The sequence below is a fragment of the Populus nigra genome, chromosome 9, assembly GCF_951802175.1.
Source record: "Populus nigra chromosome 9, ddPopNigr1.1, whole genome shotgun sequence".
Taxonomy (NCBI): Eukaryota; Viridiplantae; Streptophyta; class Magnoliopsida; order Malpighiales; family Salicaceae; genus Populus; species Populus nigra.
The window spans coordinates 607,711-616,446 of NC_084860.1; positions in this window are offsets into that span (position 1 = coordinate 607,711).

The following is an 8,736-nucleotide window of genomic DNA, read 5'->3' on the forward strand; positions in this document are numbered from 1 at the left end:
GGTAGTAAAGACAATGGAGATAGAACAACAAAAACAAAAACAAAAATGAAAACAAAATAATGTTGACCTCTAAGTTGAGTTTTAAAACTATAATAATAACTATTTTTATATTATTTTGACCTGCATCAACCAAGGTTAACCCTCTCGACTTGTGACCCAGGCTTTATACCGGATCAACCTCGAGTTAGGTTTTAAAATTTTGTTAATAATTACTTTTGTTGTAACCCATTTTTGGGTCCCCCACAAAATATATATATATAAAAATATGTATAGCCAAAGGAGGTTAAGAAAAAATAACAAGAGGCAGAAGCGCTCAGAAAATTGTCGGAAAATTGTTCAATGAGGTTAAAAATACAAAGATTGGATTTTTGACAGTATATTATTGAAGGAGGAGAGCCCTGTTGAGAAGGAAAATTTGGATTGGAGGAGAAAAGCCCAAATTTGGATGTTTTTGGATTTAATTGGATTTTTAATTGATTTTATAGGGGATTTGATTGCAAGAAAAATTGATTTTTAAGTCAATTTGGGCTTTAATTGGAAGAAATTTAAGTTCTGGGGCCAAAATATATTTTTTAGGAATTTATTAAGGCAAATCAGGGGCTTAATTGCATAAATATTGAAGTTTAAGGGCCAATTAGGGACTTAATTGAAGAAATCCGAAACCAGGGACCAAATTGAAGAAGGCGCGTAAGTATAGGGGCTGGAATTAATTGATTCAGGGGCCTAATTGAAGAAATTAGAAGTTATTTGATCAATTAAGGGCTCAATTGCATAATTCAGAGGCCAAGGACCAAAGTGAAAAACACGGCCAAATATAGGGACGGGGTTCAAATTCGGCAGGGATGCAATTGAAGGGACAAAAGATGATTGAGGGCTGATTTGGACTTTGGCGCGTTCTGGCGCCACATTTAAATGAAATGGCGCGTTTTCTCCAAAACGACGCCGTTTCATATATAAAAAAAAAAAAGGGGGAAAAGGGCAGAACGGTGTCGTTTTGAACGACACTGTTCATCTTTCTTCTTCCCCCCTAAACATGCAGCGGGGAAGAAAAGGAAAAAGGGTTACCTTTTTGTTTGAATTTTGCCGGCCACTCTCTCGCCTGGAGCCCACCGACCGGGCACAATGGCCGACCACCCACCGCGCACCACCCGCCGAACCTCGGCAGCCGCGCCCAATGGCCGACCGGCCGGCTGTTACCCATGAGAGCCGAAAAAGAGCCACTCACTTGGCTCTATAAATAACACCGACCCAGCTGCAAGAAGGGGGGAGAAAAAACCAGAAGAGGGAGAGGAGAAAACGAAAAAAAACAAAGGAGGAAGGGAGAGGGAAGAGACCCGAAAGAAGAAAAAAGGAGAGAAAACGGGAGGAAAAGGAAACGGAACAACCTCACTCTCTGCCACTGGAAACAGCCGCAGCACCGCCGCCCGTGAGCCACCGGCCTCCGCCACAGCCTCGCCAAGACGCCGCCACCAGCTTCCTCCAGGTAACCCTTTCATTTCCTGCATTTTTTTTCTTTCTCTGCATGCAGAACGAATAGCGTTCTGCATGCAGGGGTGGGGGGAAAATAATTCCCCCCACCCGTTTTGGGTTGCTGGGCCAGGCGGATCCTGGCCCAGCTCTGCCTTCTGGGCCGGGCCTGGCCCAGAAGGCAACATTAGTTTCTTTTTTTTCTTTTTTTGGGCCGAGATCGGCCCAATCCATTTTTTGGGCCGAAATCGGCCCAAACACCTTTGGGCTGAGTCCGGCCCAGCCCAGTTGGTTGGGCCGGACCAGCCCAGCCCCTTTAATATTATATATTATGTATATTATATTTTGTATTATTTATATATATAGATGTATATATATGTAAAAAATTACGTAAATTCTTCAAAAATTATTTCAAAAAATATGTGATTTTTCTGTAATTTTATTATTGTATTTTGATCAATTTTGGTTTGTATTTTTATGTTATAGAAATACAAATTCGGTTTTAAAATACCCGGTTTTCGTCAAAACATCAAAGATTTTCAAAATAAAAATGTTTTTTGCTTTCAAAAATTTCCTAAATATTTTTAAAAAATATTGTTGATTTTTTTGCATTTTTTTTTATCAAAATGGATTAATATTTGGTTATATTTTTATACCGTAAGAATATCAACCCGGTATTAAAGTACCCGATTTGCGTCAAAACAACAAAAAAAATATATACATAATTAAAAATGTTTTTGTTTTAAAATACGGCCTAGTCTCTCCAATATATATATATAAATAGTACAACATCATAATTTTCATACAACAAAGAAAATTTCAAAACGATATATGTATTAGCATGCATTTTGGCTTTAATAACCAGTTTATTCAAGCCATGAGAACTAGGCCAATATTTCAAAAATTCTAAAATTTTTTTTTTGTTTTATTTTCAGATTTTGAGATTATGAATTTATATATAAAAATGTTTTTTTCCTGATATTAAAATATGGTTTTTTGTCATAGACATTAGAACGGTTAAGTTTTACCCGATAAGATAAGGACCTCCTTATTGAGGAGGACTTTTCTTGAACCATAGAAGGGCCAACAACTAGAAAACACAACGAGACCTTGAATTTTATCAGACAAAATAAACAATGCAGCTTACCTTAGGTAGGGCGTATTTGGGGTGCTAATACCTTCCCTTTACGCAACCAGTCCCCGTGCCCGATCTCTGCGACCAGTTAGGGTTCCTAGTGACCAAAATACTAGGTGGCGACTCCCACACCATTTTTTATTGCTAAGAGACAAAGAACTCCTTGTCTCTCCATATTTACCAGATATATCCCCCCATACCCACCTGAGGGTGGACGATCGCCGCGACGTCGCGCACCCCGCGACAGAATGGCGACTCCACTGGGGATCTTGTGGACTAAGCTTTGTTTTTTGTCTGATTTATTTGTGTTTTCATGCGTTATTGTTAATTTACCTTTTCTTGGGTTATTTGCTTATATGCTTTAAATATTTTTACGCAATATTGTTCATGCATTTGTATAGAACTGTCACATGCATCACATATTTTGATTATTGAGAGCACACACAAACTTTAAGTTAAGTGGGGGACTAGCAGCTTACCTTACGACTTTTAGTCAAGGTTTAAGTTTGTGTAAACCCCAACTCTTCGCTGAGTGCTTAGACTGGGAATGGTTGGTACATGTGCCATCTCATTGCCTACAAGCCCCCATATTGCCTCCACGAGGGCAATCACTGGGACAGCAAGAGACCCTTTTTAGAGACTGAATAGCCAACCTACCCTCATCAAGCACAAAAGATTTAGAACTGACTATAGGGTGTATGCTCCACAAAATGCATTTTGCATAAAACAATCTAAACCATAAAGCATTTGGTTTTCAGGTATTTTGAAACGATAAGATGGCCATCATTACCAAATTTTCTACTGTGGAATATGGGCAGAATTCTGAATTGTCACAACTATCAGAAGGAAACTGCTCTAGATATAATGCAAGGAAGCTTCCAGTAGTCAAAGATCTGAATTGCATAGCATATGAGAGGAAGAAAATATTGGGTCATAGTCAGAGCATTGATGAGGCAACATTTTTTGGGAAGTATGGGCGATTGTTAGAAATTGCAAGGATAGAAGTATTGAACCCAGCAATCAAAGCCTTGATTAATTTTTGGGATCCCAATTACAGATGCTTTTCCTTTGGAAATGTGGATTTGTGTCCCACTATAGAGGAGTATGGAATGTTGATGGAGTTTCCCAAACACCTACACCGGGTTTACTTTCCTTTGAGAAATGACAAGGTGATTCCTGAATTGTCGAAATTATTGAAGATTCCACATCTGAGCAGATTTTTAGAGAAGAATGGCAGCAGTTTAAAGTGGAAATTTTTGGAAGTTGAATTAGAAAGGAAAAAAGAACAATACGACTCAGTGCTGGAAAGAGACAGGTTAATCGCTCTGGGGATCTATGGTCTTGTGTTGTTTCCAAGCTTAAAAGGGGTTATAAGTCTAGAAGCTGCTGCTGCATTCGTGGAATATGAAAATACTCATGTCAACCCTACAACTGCCATATTAGCTGAGACTTTGCTGACCCTCAACCATTTTGGAAAGACGGGGAAAGGCGCAGTAAGATGTTGTACTCAGTTATTATACATTTGGATGGTGAGCCATGTTGAAACCAAAAAGCCGATTTTTAATAATTTTTGGTGGTTTAACCAAAAACCCTTGAAGATAGTGGAGGAAGAAGAATGGGGAATCCTGGGTGATCAAGGTTGGATGAAAAAAACTGCAAGAGTTACCTAGTAGCAGCTTTAGTTGGAAGGCCCCCTGGGTTAAATCAGTTGATGTCATAGTAAGTTGTGGACAAAAATGTTGGGTACCTTTAATTGGGATCACAGGTTATGTCAGCTACGCTCCGGCTCTGGTGATAAGACAGTTAGGTGGCATACAACACATCCCAAGAACTGGGGGACTTGCTGAATTTTTCGGGTTTTTTAAGGATCAATCCGCGAGAGAAGTCCTTGAAACCATCAAACAAGATTGGTGTCATTTGACTATGATTCAAAAGGAGTCAGAAAGTTTGAGAGACCCAAGCTCAAGTGAAGGATATGAAAGGTGGAGGAATTTGACCCCGATGGCCGCTCCGAAAAAGCCATGTCCAGAAGATGGGCCTTCACGAATTGAAGAAGGGTCATTGAAAAGAAAAAAGGTCAGTAATGAGGAAGACCTTATGGAGCAATTAGAAAGGCTCCAAATAGAATTGGGAAAGAGCAAGGGAGATAAAGCAGCATTAGAAAGGATGATGATGGAAGGAGATAAAAGCAGAGTGTTTCTAAACGAACAGCTCGAATCCAAGGATGCGAAAATAGGGGTGTTGGAGTTGCAATTGAGCAAAAGAAAGGTTGAAATAGAAGAATCTAAGAAAGAAAAAGGAAAACTGATTTTAGATTGGATGCAAAGCAGCTCTGAATTGGAAGCATTGAAAGCCGACTTCAACGGATATCAAGAGAATGTCGAGGACAAATTCTTGCAGGTTCAAGCGGAGTTGTTGGACCGAATTGAGAAGTATGATGAGTTAAAAAAGAAATACGTGATGAGAGAAAGTCGCCTAGCTGAATTACAAGAGTTCGAAAGAAAGGAGAATGAAGAGGAGGTTTTGAAGGTAGATTTGGCAGCCAAGAAAATGGAAATTAGAACGCTGAAGGTGAAGTTTGACAAAGAACGAGAAAAGGTGAAACAGTTGACCAAAAAGTTGGAAGTTTCAGAAAAACATAAAGAACAGATCGACACCAACAACCATACCTTGAATCGTAACAACATGTTGCTTATAGAGAAGATGGCCAAAGTAGATGAGCAAATGGATGAAGCTGCCATTCACGCACGAATTATTAGAGCCAATGCTCGAAGGGTAGGAAGGGACATTTTTCGTTATCGACGAAGCTTGGCTAAGATGGACGCCTTCTTAGAGAAAATTGAGAATCGAGGTCTCGCTTTCTTACCAGTGGCTAGAGATATGAATGAAGAGGAAGATTGATGTATTTTTATCTTGTACCTTTTTTTCAAGAGATGTATTAGCCAATATTAATGAAAAGGGGCTTTGACCCGTCTTTTGTTGAAAAATATATAAGCCTACCAAAGCAGCAGCTTGAGCAGAAACTACTCCTGATAAGGAATGCGACAAAAAGAGTCAATGCCCATTACACAACAGGAATGTTGGCCATCGATCGTTTTTTTGAAAAAAATTCATATGCATTCATACATTGTTTCTTTATCATACATTCATTTACATTTCTCCATACATCCCAGACCGTGAAACATAGGTCCCACATCCAAAATCCACAACACTCGGTCTCGAGCAAGAATGGAGAACGAAGAGAGAGCTCACTTAGAGTCGCATTATCAGACCGAGTTGGAGTCCGTAAAGAATGAAGTTTCTCGGCTAACCGACTTACTGGAGCAACTTCTAAGAGCTAAGAATGGGGAGGGAACATCAGCACAACAGCTTGAAGGAGCACCAGCAGTTCACATTCCTCAAACATCTCAAAACCAGGGGGCAAACTCGGCCAATGGGCAGCAGTTTGTACCTATTACTCCTATTCTACCAACTCATGCTCCAATCACTGTTGACTTAACAGTGGAAGGAACCCCAGATAATAGGTCTCTCAGTCTGGTGGACCAGAACAAGTTGTTTGCTTTGGAAGAAAGATTAAGGGCAGTTGAGGGTAATGATTGGTTTGACCCTATGCGAGCAGCTGAAGTGTGTCTGGTACCAAACATCGTGGTACCAAAAGATTTCAGGATACCAGAGTTCATTAAGTACACTGGTTTGGAATGCCCAAACACTCACCTTCGTTCCTACTGCAATAAAATGGCAGAAGTGATCCGCGATGATAAGCTGCTAATCTATTTCTTTCAGGATAGCCTCTCAGGGTCCGCTTTGAGTTGGTACATGAGGTTAGATAGTGTCAAGATCAGAAGCTGGAGAGACTTGGTGGAGGCTTTCCTCAAACAGTACAAGTTCAACATGGAAATCGCTCCTGATCGAACAAGTCTAATGGCAATGGAGAAAAGGAGCCAGGAGTCGGTAAGGGCTTATGCGCAAAGATGGAGGGATGAGGCCATGCATGTCCAACCCCCTTTGATAGAAACAGAAATGGTGAGCTTGTTTGCCAATACCTTCAAGGCACCTTATTATGAGCACCTAATGGGTAGTTCCTCTCAACATTTCTATGATGTGGTACGCATAGCTGAGAGGATAGAACAAGGGATTAAAGCTGGGCGAATAGCAATGCCAGTAGAAAAGAAGGGTTTTATTGGAAGAAAGAGGGAAGGTGATATTAACCACTTGGAAGGCGGGTATAGGGGCAAGAAAGTAGATTCCCACAATCCACAAGTACCTACCTCTCAATTCTCACACATGAACTTTAACCAACCTTTTTCCCCCAATCGAACAAATAACCAGTCAAACAACCAAAATCACTACCAAAGACCCTATATAAGATACCCTTCAGAACAACTACCGCCACTACCCATGCCTTTGAAGGACATGTACGCCAAACTATTGAGCATTGGGCACATCGCTCCTATCCCTACACTACCATTACAACCACCATTCCCTATTTGGTACAAGCCCGAGTTGACTTGTGAGTATCATGCGGGTAATCCCGGGCATGGGATTGAAACCTGTTACGCTTTCAAGAAAAGATTGTTGGAGCTTATTAAGATAGGATGGGTATCCTTTGAAGACAAGCCCAACATTAACTCAAACCCGTTGCCTAAACATGCCTCAAGCAGTAGTGGAATAGGCATGATAGAGGTGGGAAATCAATGCAAGATATTGAAGGTGTCTAGGAAAAAGATGTACGACATGCTAGTACGATCAGGATTTCTAGAGGCGAATGTGGGAAGCCATCCAGCGGGAGGTGATTATTGTGAGTTCCATGGAAGAGATGGACACCATATTGAAGATTGCATCGAGTTCCGTGAAAAGATTGCAAAAATGTTAAAAATAGGGCAATTGAGAATCGAACCCATGGAAAGCAGGGGTGAGGTGAGCATGATGGAAGGTCAGGATGAGATGACAGGAGTATGCAGGATTCAACAAACGGCTAATGGGCCCCCAAGGCTAATCTTGGTCAAACCATCCTACACCAAAGGGAATCACAATGCCATGCCTTATAATTATGGTTATACCTCTAACGTTCGAGCCCCTCTTCTTTTGTTCCAGACTGAGATAAGTGGTTTGACTAGGAGTGGTCGTTGCTTTACGCCCGAGGAGTTAAGGAAGGTGAAAGGCAAAGAAGTGGTAGATCTGGACAAAGCACTAGAAGTTAATAAGCCGGTAACGGAAGAGGAGTCGAATGAATTCCTGAAGTTGATCAAGCACAGCGAATATTGCATAGTAGATCAACTAAAGAAGACTCCAGCTAGGATCTCCCTTATGTCCTTGATACTCAGCTCTGAGCCGCATCGAAACGCCTTGCAGAAGGTACTGAATGAAGCATATGTACCCCAAGACATTGAACACAAAACCATGGAGCATCTAGTGGGGAGGATCCATGCAACTAATTACCTATACTTCACGGCTGATGAACTTGATGCTGAAGGTACCGGACATAACAAGCCCTTATACATTACGGTTAGGTGCAAGGACTGCCTCATAGGAAAAGTACTCATTGATAATAGCTCGGCCCTTAACGTGTTGCCAAAACACATTATGGAAGAAATGCCGATCGATGAATCCCATATAAAGCCGAGTACTATGATGGCCAGAGCGTATGATGGCTCACCTAGGCCAATAATTGGGACTTTAGAAGTGGAGTTATATGTGGGACCACAAATGTTCCTGGTAACACTTCAGGTTATGGATATCCACCCTTCCTATAGTATGTTGTTAGGAAGACCTTGGATTCACGCAGCGGGGGCAGTAGCTTCGTCATTGCACCAATTCCTGAAGTATATCATGAACGGGATGTTGGTAACTGTCAAGGCCGAGGAGACAGTATCCATGATAAAGAATATGGCTGTGCCTTTTATCGAAGCAGGTGATTGCAAGGATAACAATATCCATGCCTTTGAGATTGTGAACACTGACTGGGTGCCGGAGAACACATTGTTAAGAAGGCCAAGGATCTCAGAAGCAGCAAGGATGGCAAGTCTATGCTTTTTAGACCACGGGATCCCATTTCAGTATAACCTCATTATCGGGATACCAGGAGGGGTTAGTCCGACAATGATGAAAAATGCTGCTCAAAGATTTGGGTTAGG